This window comes from Rhinolophus ferrumequinum, chromosome 4, assembly GCF_004115265.2.
Source record: "Rhinolophus ferrumequinum isolate MPI-CBG mRhiFer1 chromosome 4, mRhiFer1_v1.p, whole genome shotgun sequence".
NCBI classification, from domain to species: domain Eukaryota; kingdom Metazoa; phylum Chordata; class Mammalia; order Chiroptera; family Rhinolophidae; genus Rhinolophus; species Rhinolophus ferrumequinum.
In genome coordinates, this window is record NC_046287.1 from 53,334,641 (window position 1) to 53,346,791 (window position 12,151).

The window sequence follows — 12,151 nt, forward strand, 5'->3', positions numbered from 1 at the left end:
ACAGAGCCAACTCAGCCTGAAAGAACTGGCCTGTGAAAACACAGATATCCTGTGCCAGTCCTTTGACTAATCTGTGTGCACTATCCCAAATGGTTCTTTTTACTGTTCAAAGGGAACCTGTTTGTCTTACTTCTGCATTGCTCTGGTATCATTCCATGCATAGTTCTTCCCACTACTTTCTAGGAATCCATTAATGACTCTTCAGAATCCCTCCATACCAAAGCACCATGCATTTTATGTAAGGTATCTTTTAAGGAGTAAATAAATTTGAGCACGATAAATTTTTTAAACCCGTTTGCAGCTCAGGCAGCTACAAAGATGGAAGGAAGGAGAAACTCAGTTGACCTGTGTCTCATTCACCTGAGCTAACCTCCTGCACCCCTCCCTTGCTTATCATAGAACTGCTAAAGATGTGTGGGGAGGAAAAGAAAGGTTTACCGTGTTGCTGAAAAGCAGTCAGTCAGAATTTAATGCAAACACCACAGAAATAGCTTAGAGGCCCACAAGGCGGACAACACAGGGGGAAATACTGAGAACGGGTGAATTTTTCCTCAGGTCTTCCCACCTTCTCTTCTACCACAACTTCCTTCACTGCCATTCTTCCCCAGCGGCATCAAATCCCCTCTCAGCCCCTGGAATCTGTCTGCCTGGGTGTTCCATTGAATTCCATTCACAGAGGCAAGAGCTTCAATTTCTCAGTTCAAAACTATCTTTTGTTTTTTTCAAAGGAAAAGTTCTGAGAATGTCCTTCACTCTCAGGCATTCATGATGGATGAGTACAGTTGCAATTTCACAAGATTTATCCAATGCAAGGAACATTTATTGGTCATCTGCTACTTGCCAGGAACAATCTTAGGATTCAAGAATTGATCTTTGAGTGAAATGTCAGGCATCTGTCCTGGGAGAGGGAGTTCAAACAGGCAGGTGGTATTTAAACAACATTTAGGAAAGAGACCACCTTCCTCCAGCATTTGGTGGCTGCTCACTCACAGGCAAGCTGGATGTCAGGCTTCAGAATTTGTCAGTTTTCAAGGGTTAGTCTTCATTTTCAATAATGATATACAAACAGTTCTTTATATTTTAAATAACTGTATAGATTCTAGACGTAACTTGGCCAACTTCCTTCAACAACACTGTATATACATATATACAAAGAGTGTTTGTCGGTAAGAGTCACATAAAAGGAAGAATAATGAATCTTATTTTACATATGTGATTAAAATTTTGGCTTAGAGAAACTCACACTTTGAATAAAATAGCTTTCTTAGTAAGCTACCTCCATTTCAGCATTCTATTTTACCCTATACTAACCTACCATACAAAACATATAATACTTTGCTACTCATAAAAACAGTTGAATCAAAAATTACTTTTTTCAAAATATGTGTATATATGTAGAAATATTTTTGAGCTATGTTTTATATCATTGTCCCTACAAAATAAAAAAAGAAAGTCCATAGTTTCTTCTCCTCAAGCAGGTAAGCCCTGTTCCACGCCTCTTCCCGCCTCTCCGCAAAAAAAAAAATATTCAAACAATCCTTCCAAGAACTTCTGGTCTAACTGAGAAACATTGAAATGTTTTTGCACCATATAGATTGAAAGTACTAGATGAGCCCTTTCATGTCTTGATGCTAGTTCTAGAAAACTTTTGTTATAAATTGAGAGCCTAGATTCTACCTAATACCTACATTCTTTGTTCAAGTGGCAATGTCCTCAAAAAAAAAAAAAAAAAAAAAACAACTTCTGAATAGGTAGAAGTGATTGTTGTACTCACTGATCAAATTTCACAAATCAATTTTAATTATCCAAAACTAAACCCCATATGTTTCCCAAGGCACAGTCATAATTATCATAAACAATCTTGTTTGTACCATAGTAATTTCTAACATATCAAATGAACAAAATGTGACTTTTCAAGCCTACTTTCAAAAAAAAATTTTATATCTTAATCTCATCCCCTACTTCAGCAATAAAGAGGGTATGTAGGTGGGATAATTAATACACCAGCTTCGCCCACTGTGCACACACGTGTTCAAGGGTCATTTCTGTAGGCTCTCCACACCAATCATTCAAAGTAGTTTAATTTAAAAGATTGTTGGAGTGCTTTATACTTGTGGTCTTGTTGGAGATTTAAAAGAGCACACACACACACACATGCACACACACACACACACACACAGAGTCAATAATTCAAGCTTTAGAGACAACCATGCAAACAGAAGTTACACAAGACTACAGGAGATAAAAATCTGGGCCTTCATAACATCTGCTGGGAACAGTGAGTTGTCAATCTGAATGTCTATTTATACCGCCCTGGAGCAATCCGGTCCCTTGCTCCTGGCTTGAATTGAGCTGGTAGCCTCTTCCCTTCTTCCTGAGATCTGTGATCAGCTTCCTGCTCAAGTCCAGTCACAGCCCTTAAGTGGCCTGACTGCAATTTCCCTTTGTCCTCTCTCCCACTCTATTCCCAATAAATCCATGTGTGCACCAGTAACTGTGCTCTTGCCAATTGAACCATTGAGTCTCTCCCTCTGTGATGCAATGGTACAACAACTTGCCTCACAATGATAATGAGGAACTTCTAAATGCCTCTCACGTGAAGTGCCGACAATGAGTCCAGAGCTTCAACCTCACCTAATTCGACATTTATTGAATACGTTTAATATGACATCCTAGGCTCGCCGCTCTGTGTGAGACACACCCTGCACCCTCGAAGGGGTTCCAGTCCAGCCAGGGGTAGGTGGAAATGTGAGTGATTCTGTTGCCCCACGTCCTGACCGCTATTTATTGTGTGGGGGCTTTTCTAAATACTTTAGAGGATTTGGAGGGGTAGCTCAATGGTCTTTTTAATGTGTATTACCTGATTAACAAACGATGTTGAACACCTTTTCTTATATTTACTGGCCATTCATATATCCTTCTCCATGAATTGCGTTTTCAAGCCTTTTGCCCATTTTTATTAGTTTTGTGTATTTGTCTTTTTATTCTTGAGTTATAGACATGCTTTATATATTTATTCTAGATACAAATCCTTTGTCAAGTCTATTTATCACCAGTATGTTCTCCTAACATGCAACTTGCCTAATCGTTTTCTTAATAGAATGTTTGATAAATAGAGGTTTTTTTATTTTGGTGAAGTTTAATTTATTAATTATTTTCTTTTATGGTTAATGCTTTCTGTGTCCTAAGAAATATTTGCCTAGTCTCGAGATCAGGAAAATGCCCACTTATTTTGTTATGGAAACTTTATAGTTCTTGCTTTTACATTTAGATCTGTGATCCATCTCAAATTATTGATGTACATGGCATTGTATTAGTTTCCGAGAGCTGTCGTACAAATTGTGACAAACTGGGGGTCTTACAACAATATAAACTCACTCTCTCACAGTTCTGAAGGCCGGAAGTCTGAAATCAAGGCTCTAGGGGAGAATCCTTCCTGCTCTTTCAGCTTCTGGTCCTGCTGTTCTTTGGCTTGTGGTGGCATCACTCATGTCTCTGCTCTGTCTTCTTGTGGCTTTCTTCCCTGTGTGTCTCTATCTGAAGACTTCCTCTCATTTCTCTCATAAGGACACAAGCCATTGGATTTAGAGTCCTCCCTAAATCCAGGATGATTTCATTTCAATATCTTTCATTACATGTGCAATAAACCTATTTCCAAGTAAAGTCACACTCTGAGGTTCCTGGTGGGTGTGAATCTTTGGAGGACACCATTCAACCTACTACAGGTACGAAGCAGAAGTTCAGGTTCATTTTTCTCCATGTGGTTAACTCAGTTTCAATATCACTTGTGAAAGTGACTTTCTTTCCCCTATAGACTTGTTTTAGAAATCATACGTTGTTTGAAAATGGTATTCAAATAGTCTATATTCTTCCTACATTTGTGCTCTTCTGGTTGTAACAATCACTGAGAGAAAAGTGTTGAAACCACTGAACTCCATTTGTGAACTTGTCTATTTCTCCCTTTAATTATCTCATTTTGCTTCATGTATTTTGAAGGTTTGTTTTTAGGTGCACACACATTATTGGGTGTTCCAGATCAAAGGAACCTATTATAATTATGAAATGTCTCTATCTCTGATCTTACACTTTGCCTTGGAGTGTGTTCTGTCTAATGTTAATATAGTCACTATAGCACTTCTCAGGCTACCAGGAAGCTCAGAAGTGAATCAGATAATAAAACATAATAAGATATGCTTATTTGCTTGTCTTTTTTTTTTTTTAACTGGGGAACAGTGTGTTTCTCCAGGGCCCATCAGCTCCAAGTCATTGTCCTTCAATATAGTTGTGGAGGGTGCAGCTCAGCTCCAAGTCCAGTCGCCATTTTCAATCTTTAGTTGCAGGAGGCGCAGCCCACCATCCCATGCGGGAATTGAACCAGCAGCCTTGTTGTTGAGAGCTGGCGCTCTAACCAACTGAGCCATCTGGCCACCTCACTTGTCTTTTTTTTTCATTACCTTAATTTTTATTTCAGTGACGCAGTGTGTAGGCAGTGCATCTAATGAAAACTACGAATGCACAAAGCCTAATCAATAGAATCAATCCCTTCTATTTGATTCCTATCATCATTATTTGACTTCACATCCCTGTCTTGTCTTAACTGGTCTCACTGCAACTAAAAAATCTTCCTTCACTACACTCTGAATAAATTCAACTGAATGGATGTCTCTCTAACCTTTGCACAAAAGCACTTTGCTCATGTTTCTAACAAAATGAAAACTCTATAAGAGCTCTATGTGCCTTATTCATGTTGTATTTTCTGCAGCGCCCAGCACAATGCCCTCTACATAGTGGGCAGACAGTAAATATTTATTCAACGTGCTGTTGTGACAGGGCAGACTTTAGATTAAAACCCTGGCTTAGTGAGGAAACCACAGTCTCACCAAAATGGCATTTAGTAAACTTGTTCCATTTCAGCACAGTCCTTCCCCTCTGCACAAGGATAGGAAACAGATAAATCAGTGACCCTCTCTGCCATCATGAAACTCAGCCGACAATTTGCAGCAGGGAACTGATCACAGTAAATTATCATAAATATGGCAGCGATATCGTCAAGTGGCTCATGCAAATGTTACTTTTTCCTGAAATTCTGAGCTGGAAAGCTAGACCCGGGATTATTGGTATTTGGCACAGAAGGAATTTGTTAGAGTTGTGAACTATTGTACTTGCCCCTTCTGTACAACCAGGCCATTTTTCTCTTCCAGTGGCAGCCTTTAATTTAGATTCAGGAGTGGTTAAGATACTGGCAGCTCTTTGTTCTCTGAGCTTATAAAACAGCAAGTAATTATGGTAGCGTACTTCTGAACAAGGGAGTCTGTTAGTTGATAGTGAAGATATGAGCAAGAAATTGCAGGTATATTTTAGTGTTATCACAAAAAGACATTCCAAAACTTTCATGCCCGTGTTACACTTCAGGTGCCATGGAACTGCAGATCCTCATCGTTAATTGTGTCAGTCAGCTTCTCCAGAGAAACAGAACCAATAGGAGATGATGATAAATAAGATAGGTAGATAGATAGATAGATGACAGATAGATAGATAGATAGATAGATAGATAGATAGATAGATAGATAGATAGATAGATAGAAAGATAGAGTTTAAGGAATTTACTCACATGATTGAGGGTCTGGCAAATTTGAAATTCACAGGGAAGGTCAGTAGGCTGGAAACTCAGGCAGGAGTTAATACTGCATTATCCTACGGCAAAGTTTCTTCCTCTGGGGAAACCTCCGTTTTTGCTTTTAAGGCCTTCAACTGATTGGATGAGGCCCACCCACATTAGAGAGGGCAATCTCCTTTGCTTAAAGTCAACTGATTGTAGATGTGAAGCATATCTACAAAAATCCTTTCACAGTAGCATCTACATTAGCGTTTGACTAAATAATTGGGGGCTATAACCAAGCCAAGTTGATACACAAAATTAACCATCACAGTAATCTCACGACCTACAGAAGTAGCGAAAAGGGTAACACCTAATAAACTAATTCCTAGAACCATTCTATTAAGAAACACCAGGAGACAATATTCACTTTTCACATAGTCAACAGCATTTACTAAAATTGTGAGAATTCAAAGAGAAAAATCCATTTAGGAAGATTCTTCATGGCCAGGGGGTGACCTTAAACTTCATCTTGAGAAAACTCTAGGATTCAGAGTAAAGTCCTAAGACCCTTCCTTTAGGTAAGCTGGAGTCTAGAATTAGGATGGTGACTTAGATCAGGAATAGAGGCTCAGATTTTGAGTCTGTGGGGATAGAAAAAAATTTGTAAAGTATACTGCCTATTCAGCATAATCATTATTCAGAATAGGAGGAAATGGATCATATTTTCTGATTATGATTTTTCATAGCATCTATAAGTACCTTACAAGTTCAGTAATACTTCCAAGCCTATGATTCCTTTTGTTCCTCAAAAAAAAAAAAACAACCTTGTGATAACATAGGCTGTATGTCATAATAGCCATTATCTACATGAAAATGTTCCCAGTATTATACAGAGGACAGTGCAGTAGGGACCTGAAACCATGCCTCTGAGTCTTCATACAGCATTTTCTCTCCTATGCTTGCACAATGCACAATTAACACTGAAGTTGTACTGGATGAAGAATTGCCTAAGCAAGCGTCCATTAAAACAAATTTTAAATGGATTGGTTTTAAGTTTCATGGCAAGAAATACAAAAGGTCATTAACATATAAAAAAGGCTTAAACTTGCCAGTCATCAAAGAAATGCAAATTAATACAAGATTCCATATTTTACTTTTCAAATTGAGGAGATGTTGTTCTTTGTCTGGTATTTGTAGGCCCAGTTGCTACCTCAAAAGTCATGTTCACAGACTGCCTATCATTTTTTTCCATAAGAACATTTCATCCAAAGCTTCTTATGCATGTCTTGATGTGGTATCAAACAAGCTTATTCTTGCTTCTAAATTCATCTTTAAAAGCAAGGGAGAGGGAGTAGGATATCAGTCATCTAGAAGGACGAGGAACCAAATGAAAAGATGAAATTGACTCTCCTCAACTCAGCTAGTAAACATCATCAGAAAACGAAGTAACTACTGTTCTGGTGCATTCTGAGGACAGGGAGACTAGAACACCAGGATGGTAAGAATGAGTTTCTTTCTCTCACCCTAATTATTTTTAAGGTTCTTATAGTATGACTATTCACAGAAAGAATATATGAAAATGTTAAATGTTATGTAAGCTGCAAACATAAATAGCCAGCCTGAAATTTAATCTCACTGGGTCCCTGAGTTGCATTCCTCCACTGACCACTAATTATGCTGCCCAACCTCTTTGGTCTGTGATAATATTAATTTGAGGATCCCAACAAGGTAATTATGTCCTTAGCATGAAAAGTCCACATGAACAACGTTCCACTGCACACAACAGGACTATTTTACTTCTTAAAATTGTCGTTAGAGAATAAGGAGTGAAAGAAAAAAAGTGAACAATAGATTGTATCTTTTGCTTTTTGCAAGTAACAAAATATGACCAGTATAGCATGAGAAAAGGGTGACAGAGCAGAGTAAAATCAGTATTAAAAATGTTATCTCCCAGAAGTCAGGAAAGAAATGATTATTATATATGATTACATAAACACTTCCCAGCTCCCCCCCAATAAAAAAAAGAAAGACAACACTTATGTTAAAATAAATACCATAAACAAATTAAAAAAAAACATTTTGCAAAAAATATTTGCAATGCAGAAGATATACCAAGGTCTAATTTCCTTCCTACATAAATACTTCTCACAAATCAATAAAGAAAAATCTTCAAAAACCTACCTTACATAAAAATAGGTACAGTTAAAAATATAGACAGGTAATAAAATATTGCAATATTCAACATCATAATTATTAAAGAAATTTAAATCACAGTGAGAGAAGTTTTATCTACCAGATAAAAAAAATAAAGAGCTAGATAAACTTAATTTTTAGAAATGCTGGAAATAGACAAACACGCTTATACTTTGGAAAATTAGTGATGATCTCTCTGGAGGGCAATTTAACAGTAGGAATCAATAATTTAAAATGCACATCCCCCAAAAATTCCAGTCAAGATGGCAGAGTAGGTAAACACTGTGCTCACCTCCTCTCAGGACCACACCAAAATTACAGCTAAACTACAAAACAACCATCATTGAGAAGCACCTGAAATCTTGCTGAACCAAAGACCTACAACTATGGACAAACAGAAGAAGCCACCTTGAGACTAGTAGAAGGGCAGAGACCTGGAATGGGTTGGACCCACACCCGCATGTGGGAGGGATATCTTGGCTGTGAAGGTCTCGCCCAAAGGAGCAAGGGATCCCAATGCCACACCAGGTTCTCCAGCCAAGGGTTCCAGTGCCAGGGAGGGAAGTCCCCATAATTTCTTGTTGTGAAAACCAGTGAAGTTTGTGGCTGAGTGGGAATCACTGGCTCTAAGCTCCAGTAATGGGCATTACCTGGAGAGGTGACAGGGACATGTGTGTGGGGGGGAGAGGACTGAATAGTCTGGCTTCAGGGTGATGGCTAGAGGGGCAGCTTTCTCAAGGACAGAGGAGCCACTGGAAGCCATTGTTTCTTTGTTGAGCCTCCCCCCTCCCTGTATGCAGATACAGACAGATGCCATATTTGAGTATCCATCAACTGGGCCCTGCCCTGAAGATTCCCAGATCCCACCCCACCCAAATTTCGGGCATACCCAAGCTGCTTCCAGTAGTTATTTTGTACAAACCACCTGCCTTGGCTCATGCTGCAGACTTTCCTAGGGTATCTCAAAGGATTGCAGAACCAAGACAAGCAGCATCTGACTTGAATGTGTTCCATACTTCTGGTTGAGCAGCCCCAGGCACAGCACTAGTGGCACCTTGGCCTCTCAAGGCACTTCCAAGCACGGTGCTGGCAGTGGCCATCTGTAGATTGCTTTGTGGCTCCTGATGGGTGGCCCCTGGTAAAACACAGACTGTGGCTGAACTTGGCCTCCAGTGATTCCCCCCCCAGGTGGCCCTGGGGCTGGTGTGTCCAGCTGTCAGCTTTCAAACAAGATGGAGCATCACCCAGGCACCTCTAAGGATGACACAGCCAAGGGGTGGACTGGACAGGCACCAGAGCCCTGCTGAGGCAGATCCTGCTCTGGAGGGTCAGCCCCTGTACCAGAAATCCTCCACTGTAGTCACGGCCAGTCATCATAACCAATGAGCCTGAGGCACAATTCCCCCCATTGACATGCAAACAGCAACCAAGGCTCAACTATAAGAGGAGGGCACACACAATCCACACAAAGGACATACCAGGAATGCATGGCTCAAGTAACCAGGAAGTCTGTGCCACTGAGCCCCACAGCACACCTACTACATAAGACCCCTCTACAAAGACTAGGATACATAGCAGCCCTACCTAATACATAGAAACAAACACAGGGAGGTAGCCAAAAGGGGGAGACAAAGAAACATGTTCCAAACAAAAGAACAGAACAAAACTCCAGAAAAAGAACTAAATAAGATGGAGACAAGCAACCTAGCAGACACAGAGTCCCAAACACTGGTTATAAGGATGATCGACAATCTCAGGGAGAACTTCATCAAAGAGATAGGAAACATAAAAATGGGGATAGAAAACATAAAAAAGAACCAGTCAGAAATAAAGAATGTAATAACAGAAATGAAGAATACATTACAGGGAACCCACAGTAGATGAGATGAAGCAGAGGATCGAATCGGTGATTTAGAAGATAAGGTAGCAGAAAACACCCAATCAGAACAGAAAAAAAAAGAATCCAAAAAACTGAGGAGATTTAAGGGATCTCTGGGACAACATTGAGCATATCAATACTCTCATTATAGGGGTATCAGAAGGAAAAGAGAGAGAGCAAGAAATGAAAACCTATTTGAAGAAATAATGATGAAAAACTTCCCTGACCTGGTGAAGGAAATAGATATATAAGCCCAGGAAGCACAGAGTCCCAAATAAGATGAACCCAAAGAGGCCCACACCAAGACAAATCATAATTAAAATGCCAATGGATAAAGACAAAATCTTAAAAGTGGAAAGAGAAAAGCAGTTAATTATCTACATTGGAGCTCCCATAAGATTATCAGCTGATTTTTCAACAGAAACTTTGCAGACCAGAAGGGATTGGCAGGAAATATTCAAAGTAACAAAAAGCAAGGACCTACAACCAAGATTACTCAACCCAGCAAGGCTATCATTCAGAAGTGAAAGACAGATAAAAAGCTTCCAAGACAAAAAAAAAAAAAAAGCTAAAGGAGTTCATCACCACCAAACTGGTATTACAAGGAATCTTAGAGGGACTTCTTTAAGATGAAATATATATATACCAAATATATGAATAATAAAATGGTAATTACTATTAGATTGGTGCAAAAGTAATTGCGGTTTTTGCAGTGGTTTTTAACCTTTTAAACCGCAATTACTTTCGCACCAACCTAATACATACCTATCAACATTACTTTCAATGTAAATGGATTAAATGCTCCAATCAAAAGATAGGGGAGCTGAATGGATAAGAAAACAAGACCCTTACATATGCTGCCTGCAAGAGACTCTCTTCAGATCGAAAGACACACATAGACTTAAAGCAAAAGAATGAAAAAAGACATTTCATGTAAATGGAAGCAAACAAATAAACAAAAAATTGAAGTAGCAATACTTATATCAGACAAAATAGACTTTAAAACAAAGACTATAACAGGAGACAAAAAAGGACCTAGTAATTCCACTTCTGGGTATTTATCCGAAGAAACCCAAGAGACTACTTCAAGGGGACATGCTCATTCAGATTTTCATTGTAGCACTGTTTACAATAGCCAAGATATGAAGCCAACCTGAGTGTCCCTGGATGTATAAATGGGTAAAGAAGAGGTACGTACATATAATGGAATATTACTCATCCAAAAAAGAATGAAATCTTACCATCTGTAACAACATGGTGGACCTATAGGGTATTGTTTTGAGTGTAGTAAGTCAGACAACAAAAGACAAATGTCATATGATTTCACTTATAAGTGGAATCTAAAGAACAAATAAACAAACAAATGAAACAGAAATAAACTCATAGATACAGAGAAAATTTTGGTGGTTGCCAGATGGCAGGAGGGTTGGGGGTGGATGAAAAGGGGAAAGGGATTTAAAAATGCAAGTTGGTAGTTATAAAATAGTCACGGGGATGTAAAGTATAGGAAATAAAGTCAATAATATGGTAATAACTATGTATAGTGCCAGGTGGGTACTAGACTAGTCAGGGGGAATCACTTCTTAAATTATATAAATATCTAACCACTATGCTTTACACCTGAAATTAATATAAAATAATATTGAGTGTCAACTATAATTGAAAATTTTAAAAGGGAGAGGGAAGATAAAGGGGAATAAGAGGTTCAAAGTTCCAGGTATAAAACAAATACATTTTGCCATGTATAATGTGCACTTTTTTTGCCCAAATTTATGAGGGAAAAATAAGGATGTGAATTATACATGGGTAGCATTAATTCCATACCATGTGAAAATGTTTTAATTCTTTTATTTATGCTTATGAGTTAAAAGTGTAACTCTAGAAATCAATAATGATATCCGTATGCAAAATAACACCCTGGCATGTGATAATCAGTTTTGTTGAACTTATGACGAAGAGTTCTTGGCCTTCTGTGATGCGTAAATATCATAAATTTGTTACCAGTACATAAAATTTCTCATACCTTGTATCTGTCCTTGTGTTTTGTAATTATTTGTTACATAAAATTTCTTGTACCTTAATATGTTAAAAAAAATAAATGCTTAAATTCCGTTATAATACAAAAAACAAGGAAACAAATAAAAATTTGAATTAAAAAATTAAAATGAAAGTTTTTTTCCCCTGAAAGTTTCAGTCAAAAATGTGGGTGCACCTTATATACAGCAAAATACATAAGTCTTGGGGGTGTGATGTACAGCATAGGGAACATAGTCAATAATATTGTGATAGCATGGTACGGTGTCAGATGGTTGTTGGACTTATGGTGATCAGTTCTTTGGCATAGGGAATAGAATCAATAACATGGTAATAATTATGATGTACACATGAAACTAATATATTTTATGTTAGCTGTATTTTAATAAAAATCTTTAAAAAAATAAATAAATAAAAAAGCCCATCCTCTTTGTCCCAGCAATTTC